The 12,152-nt window shown below is 56.5% G+C and overlaps 1 protein-coding gene across 1 annotated transcript in view; it reads left to right on the top strand.

The window, feature by feature from the left end:
• Positions 1 to 12,152, top strand: part of CAMTA1 (calmodulin binding transcription activator 1) — a 723,509-nt gene that overhangs the window by 593,779 nt on the left and 117,578 nt on the right. The window lies entirely within an intron of this gene.

Here is a 12,152-nt window from a genome sequence, read left to right as displayed (position 1 = left end):
CCTTGAGTGGGTCACTGGGCTTTTCCAAGCTTCCGTTTCCCGTTTCTGAAGCCAGGAAGGGCTGGCTCTCCCGCAGGCCAGTGGGGAGCACAGTGAGCTCCTAGGGGTACAGCTCCTGGCACGTGGCAACAGAAGCCTCCTTCCTACCCCGCGTGGAGTGTAGCTCCGCGCTCAGTCCACCCGGGAGCAAGTTACAGGAAGGAACAGAGCCGCCTCAGCCAGGCGAGCAGGCTCTGGGGCACGTTTCTCAACGAAAGCACAACCCGGCAAGGGATCGTGCGTGCACACTCACACATGCATACACGCCCACATGGACACTCACACATGTGTACTCACACACACATACTCTCACAGAGACAGGCACCTTCACACATGCATGCGCACACACACACATGTGTACACACGTGCACACTTGCACAGACAGGTACCCCTCACACAGCACACATGCATGCACGCATGCACATGTACACATGCCCTCAGTCGTGCACAGACAGGTGCCCCCAAGCACAAGCACACTCAGATGCACACACATGCACACACTCGCACACAGAGGACAAACATGAGGACGTCTCGAACACCCACGTAGCCCAGTCAGCGCAGAAAGACCCTGAAGTCGGAGCTCCAGGGGGACATGGCTTCTCCGGGTCCTCCCCTTTGCCTGGCCCGGCCCTGCCCTTCCCCGCCGCCAACTCCCAGCCAACAGGGCGGCGCCTCCATGATGGTTCCCCCAGGCCCTGTTTTGTGACACGGTGCTGGACACAGAGTCCATGCTCAGCAAATGCAGAGCAAATGAGAGGGATTTGCGACACATCCTGAGTCCCAGGGACACAATGGTGAACAGGCCGGATTCGGTGCCGGCAGACACGCCTCCCACCCAGCCTTCATTTCCCCTGTGGAGTCAGGCAGGAGCCCAGAGGGGACCCCAATGCCTCAGACTGTCTGTTTTCTGCCCTTCGAAGGGATCGGGTACAGCGCCTCCCAGGGAGCCTGCAGGGGGGCAGGAGGCTTGTATGGGGCCCAACCCCAAGGAAGGCAGGCACCTGGAGCCACGGACCCATGTGGACCAGACCCGGCGTCTCTCTCCCCGGCAGCAGGGCTCAGCCCCAGCTGGGAAGCCTACAGTTTTCATTTTCTCCCTAAAGGAGCTGCATACAGGCTGCCACAAACGTGACCCTGGTCGCAGTGCTGACCCAGGTCCCCAGGGGAGGGGAAGGCTGGGCCTGAGCAGGGTGCATGTGAGAGAGCGGGAGGCTGGCCGCGCCTGGCGTCGGAGCGTGGCGGGCGGCCTGGGGCAGCCAGACTTCGGATGGGCCCAATTTGCTAACGAGAGTGTGACAAGCTGCACGTGGCTGAAGGCTCGTTCCTGGCCTCTCCTGTCAGGTTCCTTTTCCCTGCTGCCCCCCAACCCCTGAGCCTGGGCCGAGGGGGGCTGCTGTTGCCTCCGGCTCCCCCTTCACCCCGGCGCTCCCCACAGCCTGCAGTGACGGCCCCTCGGCAGGCCTCGCTGCCCTGTGCCCGGCCGTGCCTGACCTGGGCCTGTGGCGGTACCAACCCCCCTGCCCAGAGCTCACTGCAGGCCAGCGGAGGGCTGCCTGCCTCGCACGACCACGCTGATATTTCGGGAGGGCCTGGACTCAGGAAAGCCAGCACGGGGACAGCTGGAGCCGCCACTGGGGGCCTGCGGGCACGCCTGCCCTTCGTAGGTAAAGAAGACAACTCGGACAGATGGCTCAGGGACGTGGAAGGCAGTGGAAGTGATTCTGGGGCCTGCGAAAGCAAAGCACCACAGTCTGGCACGCCTTCCTCTGGGGGTACCCGCTCGCTGGGAGCCCCCGCCCCTGGGCTGCTGATGTCCACCCAAAGGGCCTGTGTTCTTTGTTAATCCGCCCAGCGCGCTAGTCTGGCCGCTCACTGCGAGTATGTGCTTCCTGAAGGCCAGAACCTACTTAGACATCTGTATGCCCATCCCCCACCCACGGCATCAGCAGGTACCCGACCAGACCCGTGACCCGCAAATTAGGGGACCCAGGAGAGAGGGAGAGTGAAGACATTGGGTTACTCTGTCCAATCCATGGGTGGCCGGGGCCGGCTGTGTGACTGTGGTGTCTCGCCACACAGTCAGCTGTTCCCCTTGGAATACGAATGCAGGGCAAATCCACGGCACCCTCGCTGAGACCCTGCTGGCAGCCTGCCATTGGTCGGCTCGTTGATTCAAGGCCCACTGCGCGCCCGGGGCCATGCTGGGGTGGACGGCCAGGCCCACTGCGTGCCCGGGACCGTGCTGCGGTGGACAAGTGGGGAAGGAAGGGGTTCTGAGCGGCAGGTGCAGGCTGGTCCCAAAGTACACAGGCGGGACCCTGGCCCAGCCAGGGGTGGTCCCCTGAGGGAAGCAAAGCCAGAACGGTGGTTCGGCCAGAAACAGCAGCCTTTCCCTTCTGGACCCACAGAAGCATATATGATATGGTCCTTTGCCCATAAGGAGGTGGGGACAAATTGGGGACACGTTAAATAGAACAAGATTCAAGCTCCATTGCCAGGTGGGGGATGGGAGCGCGACACGGAAAGCATGTGACCGAGGGCCAGAGGAATCGCACCCACCTCACGGGCGCCCAGTGGGAGGTGTCGGTGGCAGGGGCAGGCGGGGCTCTTAGGGGTGGGTAGCCAGAGAGGGGACTTCAACAGGAGAAGGGACCATGTGAGCAAAAGCCAAGGCCGGTTCAGGCCGCACCTGGGAACAGCTTGACTGGAGTGGATGAGTTGGGGTCAAACCTGTGTGAGGGGCTCCCCTTGGACTTGGGGGCGCAGCCCACGTCCCCTGGCGCCCTCCCTGTTCACAGCTCTGACGTGGCGGGTCCATGGCAGCCTGAGACGTCCACTTCTGCCCATTTCTCCCGCTCACGCCAGACCCAGAGACAAACCAGGAGATATAAAAAAGGATAAGAGATGAAGATTCATTGAAGCCAGAAGCGACTCTATTCTGGAAAATTGAAATATTTTGTATGTAATGACAATCGAGTCTCTGCGCGACCTTCCCGGAATAACTTCCCAGATATATGACAGCCACAACAGCCGCCCCAAACACGCGGAAGGCTGACACGCGGAAGGCTCCCCAAAGCCGCCATTTAAAAAAGTGCCTCTCATGTTATTAACATTCCTCCCTTGGAGATGTTTATGGCTCGTCACTGTTATCAATAGTAACAAATTTCAAGACCCCAGACAGAGCCTGGAACAATCCACCGTCAGCCTGCCGGCCCGGCTAGACCACGGACAGCAACTCGGATCCATCTGATGGGCTGCCGGGCCACCCCGAGTCGCCCTCATCCTCCTCACTCACCTTGAACACGGGGAGCCCCGGGCCCAGCTGCATCTGCCTCGTCTCGGTCGTCAGGACGAGCTGTGCTGGGGGGAGGCTGCCGGGCCTTCCCTTCAGGACCAGGGCTCCGAGCCAGGGCAGGTGTTACCGTGGCGGCCATCTTTCTGCAGCAGAGCGCCGCTCTGCACGCCCGCCGAGTCGGGCCCTCTTCCTCGCTCCATCATTCATTCTCACTCACTCACTCGTCGATTCATCTGTGCAGCCGCTGGCTTGCTGAAGCCATTGCAGTGTTGCATGAATGACAGAGCCACACACGGGATGTGGCCCAGTGGCTTTCCATTCCAATGGCGTGAGCAACACCAGGCAGAGGGGCAGCCAGGACCTGGGAGGTCAGCGCCCGATGTGCTCCGGCTCCTGCTCTAGGAGCAGCCTCGGGAGTCAAAGAACCTGGCCGATCCCAAGAAGGGCCAAGCAGGCCTCATATCTGCCAGGCCCTCCCCACGGCCAATGCTAAAACCTGGCCTCAGAGACAGACGGGAGTGATGGGGTGGTGACAGGGAGCTCAGGCTCCGGAGCCAGCTGCCTGCGCGCGGGTGTAGCCGGAACACGGACCAGCTGTGATCTACCCAGCGTCATTTACCTGGCAGTCAGGTGGGACTAAAAACGTTCTCTGAATTGTTAAGAAGGCCAGATGAAGCACTGCGTGTTGGGATACAGCACACTTCTTGGCATGAAGTAAATGCTCAACAGGTGGCAACTGTTGCTAATTTCAGAGATTTGCCCCTTTTTCTTTGGGTTTTAATTCTCCTAAAAAAGGCAGAAGTCCCTGTGAAGGGTTTACAGGGCACCTCCGTTTGGAGAAGATGTGTTTGATGGGGAAAGGGGAGAGGTCGCCGCAGGGGCGTGGGCGGCCCCGGGGAGGAGGCCGTCTGCTCCGGAGGGTGGCGTCGCCGCTGTCTGGCCTTGACCAGCCCTGCGCACCTCAGCCCCCGTGGCCTGGCCTTGAGTCGGTCACACGCCCTCTGCCTCAGTCTCTCCGCTTGCCAAGCAGGCCTCCCCAGGTTTGCCGTTCATGCCCAGCACCTGCAACAGCTGGTCGTGGGCCGTTTTTGAGCAGGATTGCTATGGAAATCTAATGAGATCATGAATGTGAGAGGGCTTTGAAAACACCCGGTGTTTCGTACATGTGAGATATTATCATTCCCATTTACCACCCCTTTAAAAGGATGTTTTCCCTCAGTTCAGCCAAATTTAACTTGGATGATGAAGAGCCAAGCCCAGGCATCCCCACTATAATTTTCCGGCTTCCTTGTGCCTCTGAATGTTATTAAAACAAAAAGACTCCCATCACCAAGAGAAACCAAAACAGCAGCATGTTAGAGGCGCGGCTGCGCCAGTGGAATTCAAAGTGACATTTCAAGTGGGGCGTTCTGTTTCCATAAACCTCGAGAGCCCTCGGATGTCAGCAGAACTTTGAAATTAAAATCACTCCTTTTTCCCTACACCTCTCTATTCCTGAGCCTGTGTCTTGAGGTGGTGGAAAGTTAGACATTTTTGGGTTTAGTTGATAGTGTTAGGAACGCTAAGTAAGAGAGGAGGCAGGGAGGCCTTGTAAATGGCAGCCGGGACCCCAGGCCAGGTCGGTGAAAGGGACGGCCGCCGGGGCGCTGTCCGGAGTGCTGAAAAGGCAAGCCAGTCCGGGCTTTTGGGAGAGAGGTCCTTCTCCAATGACACGTTCCTGATGCTCCCTAGGGTCCTGGAGGAAGGGAGGGGGGCCCAGTCCCCTGAACTGGTGGGGGTGGGGCACTAGCCGGCAGAGAAGCGCGAAAGGGAGGGGATACGAGGCCTCCGAAGTGACAACGGCAGAGGAAATGAGAAGAGAGAGGTGAGAGCGGAAGCCGGAGGAACCAGAAAATACAGTAATAAAATAGGGAGCTATACCTGGTGACAACGGGGAGATAAATGGAGCAAGTTATGTGAAGGGCTCGTTCTCGTGCAAATATTTGGGGCTCTATAAAAGAAGGCTGTTTGTTACAAATCTGTCTCCAGAAGAAGTCTCGCCGTCCCGCAGGTGTCACCTGCAGTGAGACGTCCGACTAAGATGTGGTGGATTGAGCTCTCAGGGTGGAGCCTGCCCACAGCTGCTCCTTCTGCTTTACAAGTAGCCCCTCCCCCAGGGAAGGGTGGCTGCCGGCAGCCCAGAGGGGGAGCCAGGCCTGAGGCTGAGGCCTCCCCGGGCTGGGCTGTGGGCTGCTTTCGTGGCCTTGACCTCCATCGCCAGCCAAGGGGCAGCGGGGGCTGTGCTGTGACCTGGAACCCAGGCAGCTGAGCTACATGGGTCATGAAAGGCCTGTCCCTGGCGGAGGAGTCTCTCAACCTGCCTTTCGTTCTCAGGGGGGCACGTCTGCCAGGCCCCTCCCCAGCCCCAGTGGGGGAAGGCGCAGCAGGGCTCAAAAGGGCAGCCGCGGAGGCTCAGGTGGGGAGGAAACTCCGAGGGCTTACCACCCCTCTCTGCAAACTTTTGAAAGTGCAGGCATAACTCTGCCTGCAGTGGCTCAAGACAGTCCTTCCTGGTGCTAAGGGAGGGATGGGAAGACCACAGGAGCCTGGGGAAATTTCCAGAAACACCTGAGTCCTTTCTCCCCCATTCTTGGGCCAACATATCAGCAGGACAAATAAGGCCTCGAGGCTGACCTACACACTGACCTACACGAGGCTGTCCTCCTTTCTTGGAGTGACATCTTTCCCTGCTAATCGGACACTCTGACACCCAGGCGAGGCCACGGAGCGGATGACTGTCCCACCAGTCGAGTTCACACTGAAGCCATTGGCCAGAGCACACACATGCACACACTCAAGGTATAAGGTTCTATTTCCAGAGGACCAGGCCTCATGTTCCTCAGAGAAATTTACTCTCAGGTCCAAGTCTAACACCGCGGAGTCAGGAGCCTCAGCCGTTCCCACGCCCCGCGTTGGAGCCAGGCGATCAGAGCACACTGGCGTCTCTCTGGCTTCCTGGGCAGCAGCTCCAGTGTGGAACTGTGACCAGGGCAGCTGCCCCAGCGTCTCGGAGCCCCTTCCCTCTGCTCCAGAGTGGGACTGGTTGTGATAAGAGTGGCTGGTAAGGTCCCTGGGAAGATGTGAGGCAGGGAGGCGCTAAAGGCCTGCAGCCCAGGGCCTGGCACAGACGAGCTCTTGTTCGGCTTGACCACGCAAGAACTCAGCCACGCCGCACGCACGGGGCAGTGGTCCTGAATGGGGCGGGCGGGCCGACTCGGCCCCTCTAGCAGCCGGGCCCCGGCCGTCATCACTCTCATCGCACCTCCGCTGACCTTGGCCACGTCAGACTGCACAGTGAGCGCCTCGTCTGTCTGCCCAGCCCGGCCCCTGCGGACAGGGCCTCGCCCGCCTCCACACACCCGGGAGCTGGCATGCGGCAACTCAAGAGCATGTTCGCTGAGTCACTCATGGAAAGAGGGCCCCTCAGCCCACATTGCCATTGGAGCCAGAGCCCAGCCTGAGCAGATCCCTACCGGAGAGGACCAGCTTCCAGGAGGGGGCAGCCCTCTCCTCCCAGGCCTGGGGGCCCCTGTCACCTTGCTTTGTGTGTGGCTCCGCACTTGCAACTCTGCCTCTTCAGAAGTGGCACCCCGCTTTCTCCCTGGCCCAGGCCCAGCCCCGAGGACTGACGTATACAGTTGATGTCTCCCTCATTTTCCAGGTTTTGGTTGAAAATGCAGCTTCTCGCGGTTGATCCCAGTCGGGTCCAAAGATATTTTACAGCGCCTTCCTAATTTACTGCCTTTTTATGACTATAGTAAAAGGCCACACGTCAGGGGATGCCATCAAACAGGAAGACGCGTCCCCTCTCCTTGTCAGCTCAAGTTGAGCATTGTAATTTACAGGGAAACCTTGTGGCTTAGGGTGTTTACCTCCCACGGAACCAGTTTCTTCTCCCATTATGAGAATGAGATCATTAAAATTCCTTTGGTATTGAATTGGGTCCTCTCAGCCCAATGCAAATGCCAGTTGGAAAGCTGTTGTGCTGCTTGGATTTCAATATAGAGCCATCCGTTTCTTTCAGAAAGGTTTTTTTTTTCTCTTCACCTGATCCTGGATTAGACATCAGGAAGAAAAATAAGGGACTTATTCAAATTTGGTTAGGAAATTTACATCTCAAACCACGGCAGGGAGCTGCTGCGGGTTTTTAAGGGAAGGGGCGCGTCCCAGGGGCAGCTTGGTACAGAATCTGTGATGCTGCGACAAGGAAGGCCCCCAGGGGAGCAGACTGGGGCCGCGTCTGCTCAGGGGCTCAGCGTGGCGCCAGGGATGCGTGTTCTGTCCGAGGCTTCGCTCAGCCGTCTTTCATGGTGGCCCCGTAGCCTGCTGGGGGCACAGAGGCTGCAGCGGCCCCGGCTCCGTCTGTGCACAGCTGCGTCGTGGAGAAGGAGCAGTCCCCACACCTGCCGGTGAGGAACGCTCCCCAGGCAGCCCACACACTTCTCCTGCCTCCTCAGCCAGCACTGGGTCACAACGCCCCCACTGAGGGCATAGGAGAGCCTGGCCAGTCAGGTCCACCCCCCACGCACGCTCTTAGTCCCCCACCCCCGGGCTCGGGACTCTGTGGGAGGAAAGGTTTTGGATGGGGAAGAAATGTGCTGTGTGTGACCCAGCAGTGTCCATCATAAAACCATGAAACACTCTTATTAAAGGCTGAACACAAAGGATTATGTGAGTAAGAACCCGGAAGGTCTTGAAAGTTGAACAACATGGTACCTGGAGCGTCAGTGGGACCTGGGGTCACTGTGGAGCCCAGTGGGTCTCAACCAGGACTGCTTTTGCTCACGAGGGGACATATGGCAATGTCTGAAGATACTTTTGGTTGTCACCATACTGAGAAGCTACTGGCATTTAGTATTCAAGGCCAGGGATGCTTCTAAATATCCCACAATGCACAGGACAGCCCCACAGAACAAAGGACCAGCCGCAGTGCAGCCGGGGTGGGGAGGTGGTGGGGCACTGGGAACCTGTCAGAGGCCTGAAGCCCTGAAGATAGTTTACAGGCTTCCAGTAGCGTCTGCTTTTCTCCAGGTCCAGACGGGACCTTTTCCCTCCAAACCTTCGGGGTAACAATACCCCCCCACCAGCCATGGTGCTTCTTGATGGCCAGTGGTTGGTAGATGGAGCCAGACTCCAGGCCACACATACAGACCCCCTGCTTCCCCACCCTGGAAGCTTAAACCGCAGGATAGAGGTCAAGACAGGGGACATCTGACAAACTGGTGGTGTTGCCGCAGCAAAGAAAGGGTTTTTATTACTTAAGGAAGTGCACTGCGCCTGGAGTCACAGGTGCGCTATTGCTCTCCGACCTGGCTCTCTGGTGGCTTTGAGGGGAGGGTTATATAGGGGACATCATTAATCACGGTGACTAAGGGCGTTAGGGTCATCGTCTCTATTGATGGCCTGGTGCCAGGGCAGGGGTAGTTGACTGTTGCCTCTGGTCCCGATGTCAGCCATGGCGTCATTCTGTCTGGTTTCATAAGGATTTCGGCGGTGGGATGTTCAGTTTTCCTGGGTCTGGAGCTGAAACACACCTGAGGCCTTGACATTATCCTCCGCCGTGGTCACTAGACCCGAAGCTTTGTCCCTAAGATTGTTTGATGCCAACCAGAACCTCGTTGTCCCGAGGGCTTATTAATCAAAGGGGTGGACATGCAATGGAGGGGGAGGTGGGGGAGTCAGGGTGCTGGATCAGGCCAGTTTGAGTCAAAAGGGGAAAAAAGGAGAAAAGATAAGTTGAAAGAAAACAGGGCTTCCACGTGGTTACCATGGAATTAATGGGCACCCAAACGCCACAAAGCAATTTCAAGTCTGTTGGAGTAAATACTCAACATTCAGCCCAAATAACGCGAGTTTTTAACCCATGGTGTGGTTTTTAATAGCAGAAGGACCCGCAGTTTTTTCTTGGAAAAGTTACTCCTTCACATTGATTAGTATTTCTTAACTGGCACAGAAAGCGAGGGCCTGCCGTCGGGAAGTCCCCGGAGCGGGAGAGGCTCGCGTCTGAAATGGAGAGGAGAGTGGGCGCGCTTCATATGTTCTACTCTCTGTGGGGCAGGATGGTGTCTACTTTTCTGAAAACCTATCAGGTCATGTAATGACTAGTAAAACCCGAGTTTTACTTGAGTTCTAGGGTTTTTAGGGAAAACAGAAGTCTCCCAAACATTTGCTGTGATGTGATCATTAAAGGCATCCTCCACAGGCAATAGCAAGGAACAAATTATGATAAACAGAAATGGTCACAAGTGGTAACTATGTTATAAGTACTATTTGGAACCAAAACCTGGTCCCCCACACACGATTCGTATGATTGCATGCCCATGAGAGGTGTTAGGCCTTCCTCAACTATTTGGTAAGGGTTGATTATTTTTAATATAGGACGATAAAAAAAATGAATTATTGGTCTTTCTTTTAAAAAAGAAGAAGAATTATGCAGCCCCAAATGTCTACAGTTGTGAGGTTGAGAAACTGAGTTTAAACCTGGCCTGCATCCAGGATATTCCCATGGTGCTTTGCTCCCTGGGAAGGGAGAGAAGAGGGTGGCTTCCCAGCTAGAGGTAACAGAAGCTGGAGGATGCAGAATGAGTCCTCCCCTCTCCTCCCCTTCTCCCACAGAAATTTCTTTTGCCTTTGACAAAATAATAATAATAATAATACATTTTACCTTGGCTTGTTCCACATGAGTATCTTCCTAGGATACTTAACCCTTGGAGAGCAGAGCCCTGCCTGCCCCTCCCTGTGTCCAGGCCTGCCCATGCACAGCAGGTGCTCCATGAACATGGATGGAAGGAGGGAGGAGAAGGGCAGGGTAGGGCGGGGGTGGGAAGCAAGGGCTGAGGCTGAGCAGAGAGGGATGAGTTAGCAGCCAAGGCCCTGGAGACAGACCTCGGCCTTGCCTGAGATCAGCTGGTTCCTAGCTAGGGAACCAAGACAATTCAAGACTCAAAGGCTTTGCTTGCGAAATTGAACCTAACCGTTCAGACCAAGCCAAAGGGTCTCTGGACAGGAGATGCTGGGAAGAGAGATGAAGGGGTGGGCAGGTCGGAGGAGGCCAAGGACAGGTGCGAGGTGAACGGGGCAGAAGAAGGTGGGGGCAGGAGAAGGTGATGCCAGGAGAGGGACCGCGCTGGTGGAAGGTCACAGAGTCGGAAATGGAACCGCTGTCAGAGCTCTGGCTCAGGAAGGGCAGCGCCAGGTAGGGAGAAAGGCAAAACTGCACCGGAGGCAGCGGAGCCTTGAAGGAGACGGGAGACCGGAGGCAGGAGGAAGCTGGGCGTGGGCTGACCCAGGGAATGGCAGGGGAGGGGACCCAGGAGGTGGCCACCAGGAGAGGGCACCGAGGACTCAGGGAGGGCCACAAGGGCAGGGGCCAAAGACCCCAGCCCTTCCGCTTCACAGTGACACACCACAGCTGAAATATTTTGTCACTGTCCCCTGTCAGCGTCAGCAGAATTTTCACCACAGCTGCAGTCTCTATGGCCAGGAATTTTCCGTCTGTTCCTGGGACATTTGCTAAGCCAGGTGCCAGCTTGGGAAGGTGGCAGGGGAGGCCGTGCATCAAGCCTGGGTGCCAGTCTCCAATATTAAAATAGCCAGGAGTCCTGGTCCACCCTGTCCTGGCCTGCTGCTCAAAAGTGATGCTCCCCTCAAGGTTAATAAGAAACTGAGAGATTAATTTCCTGTCAGGTGCCACCGCCCTGCTGTGACAGTATCAGCTGAGTGTATTTAAATAACGAGGGAGGTGGGGGGCGGGGGCGCCAATTGCTGCGCTGGCCCTTCCTGGAAGTTTCCCGGAAGAGCAGGGCAGGGGCGCCCAGCAACACGGCCATCTCTTGCCTCTGAGGTCACTTTGATTTTCACACGGCTGTGGTTGCTTGTGAGACTCCAGGCACCGACTCAGCTCTGCGCCTCCTGAGAGAATAAACTAAGGACAAAGCAAGGGGTCTTCTCTGGGGTGACTTCGTGTGACATGGGAGTCACTTCAAACCTCTGGTTTTATAGAAACAACCATCAAAACAGGGAGTCACTCTGCTCCGAAGGCACAGGAAGCGGGCCTGCTATTTCAGTGCACAGCCCTAGAGGTGGGGGGCGGAGAGGGCCACGCGGTCCGCCTGTGAATGCGTGAATCAGCGGCTGAGCAGCCGCTGCTCACTGGGGACCGTGTTGGGGGCCCTCTGTCGCTTTCTTACTTGACCCTCACACTGACCCTGCTGGGTAAGTGTGAAGCTCCCCATTTTACAGGTGCGGGATAGGAGGCTAGAGGGGCTGAGTAAATTTCCCAAGATCACACAGCATTTAAAGCGGCCCAGACAGGGTCCGAGCCAAGGTCTGAGTCCAAGTCCGTGTCTGCTCCATCATCTGGCTGCAGGCAAGGTAACAGATTGGCGCGTTTTTTCCTATCTTATTTTAAGTCCAAAATTAGTGCCTGCTACTAAAAACAGCTGACTTAATTATAACTCATCTTTTATGCCTTCGTTTAACAATAGCCAACACAACTTTCTTTCTTTCCCAAAAAGCTTTAAACAAGTTAAACTCCAGTGACTTTCTCACTAATAGGTAAAATTGCATGTTTTATCTATCCCATGCTCTGTCTTGACTACAGTGATTTAGTCTCCAAGTGTAGAGGTTTTTCTTCCGTTGCCAGAGTGAATGTTACGCTCATCATTAATGTGTTCCTGGACAGTTCTGCTTATTCGATGACTACTGAGTGAGCCCAGCCCTGGGCCAGGCACCAGGCTAGACTCTGGGTGAGCAGCCAGGCACAGGGACGCGCTCATGG

Source organism: Pteronotus mesoamericanus, unplaced genomic scaffold, assembly GCF_021234165.1.
Source record: "Pteronotus mesoamericanus isolate MK-2021 breed Mesoamerican mustached bat unplaced genomic scaffold, CSHL_Meso_final contig_557, whole genome shotgun sequence".
Lineage (NCBI taxonomy): Eukaryota > Metazoa > Chordata > Mammalia > Chiroptera > Mormoopidae > Pteronotus > Pteronotus mesoamericanus.
Note: the sequence above shows the minus strand (reverse complement) of the source record. Positions and strands in the feature narration are given on the sequence as shown.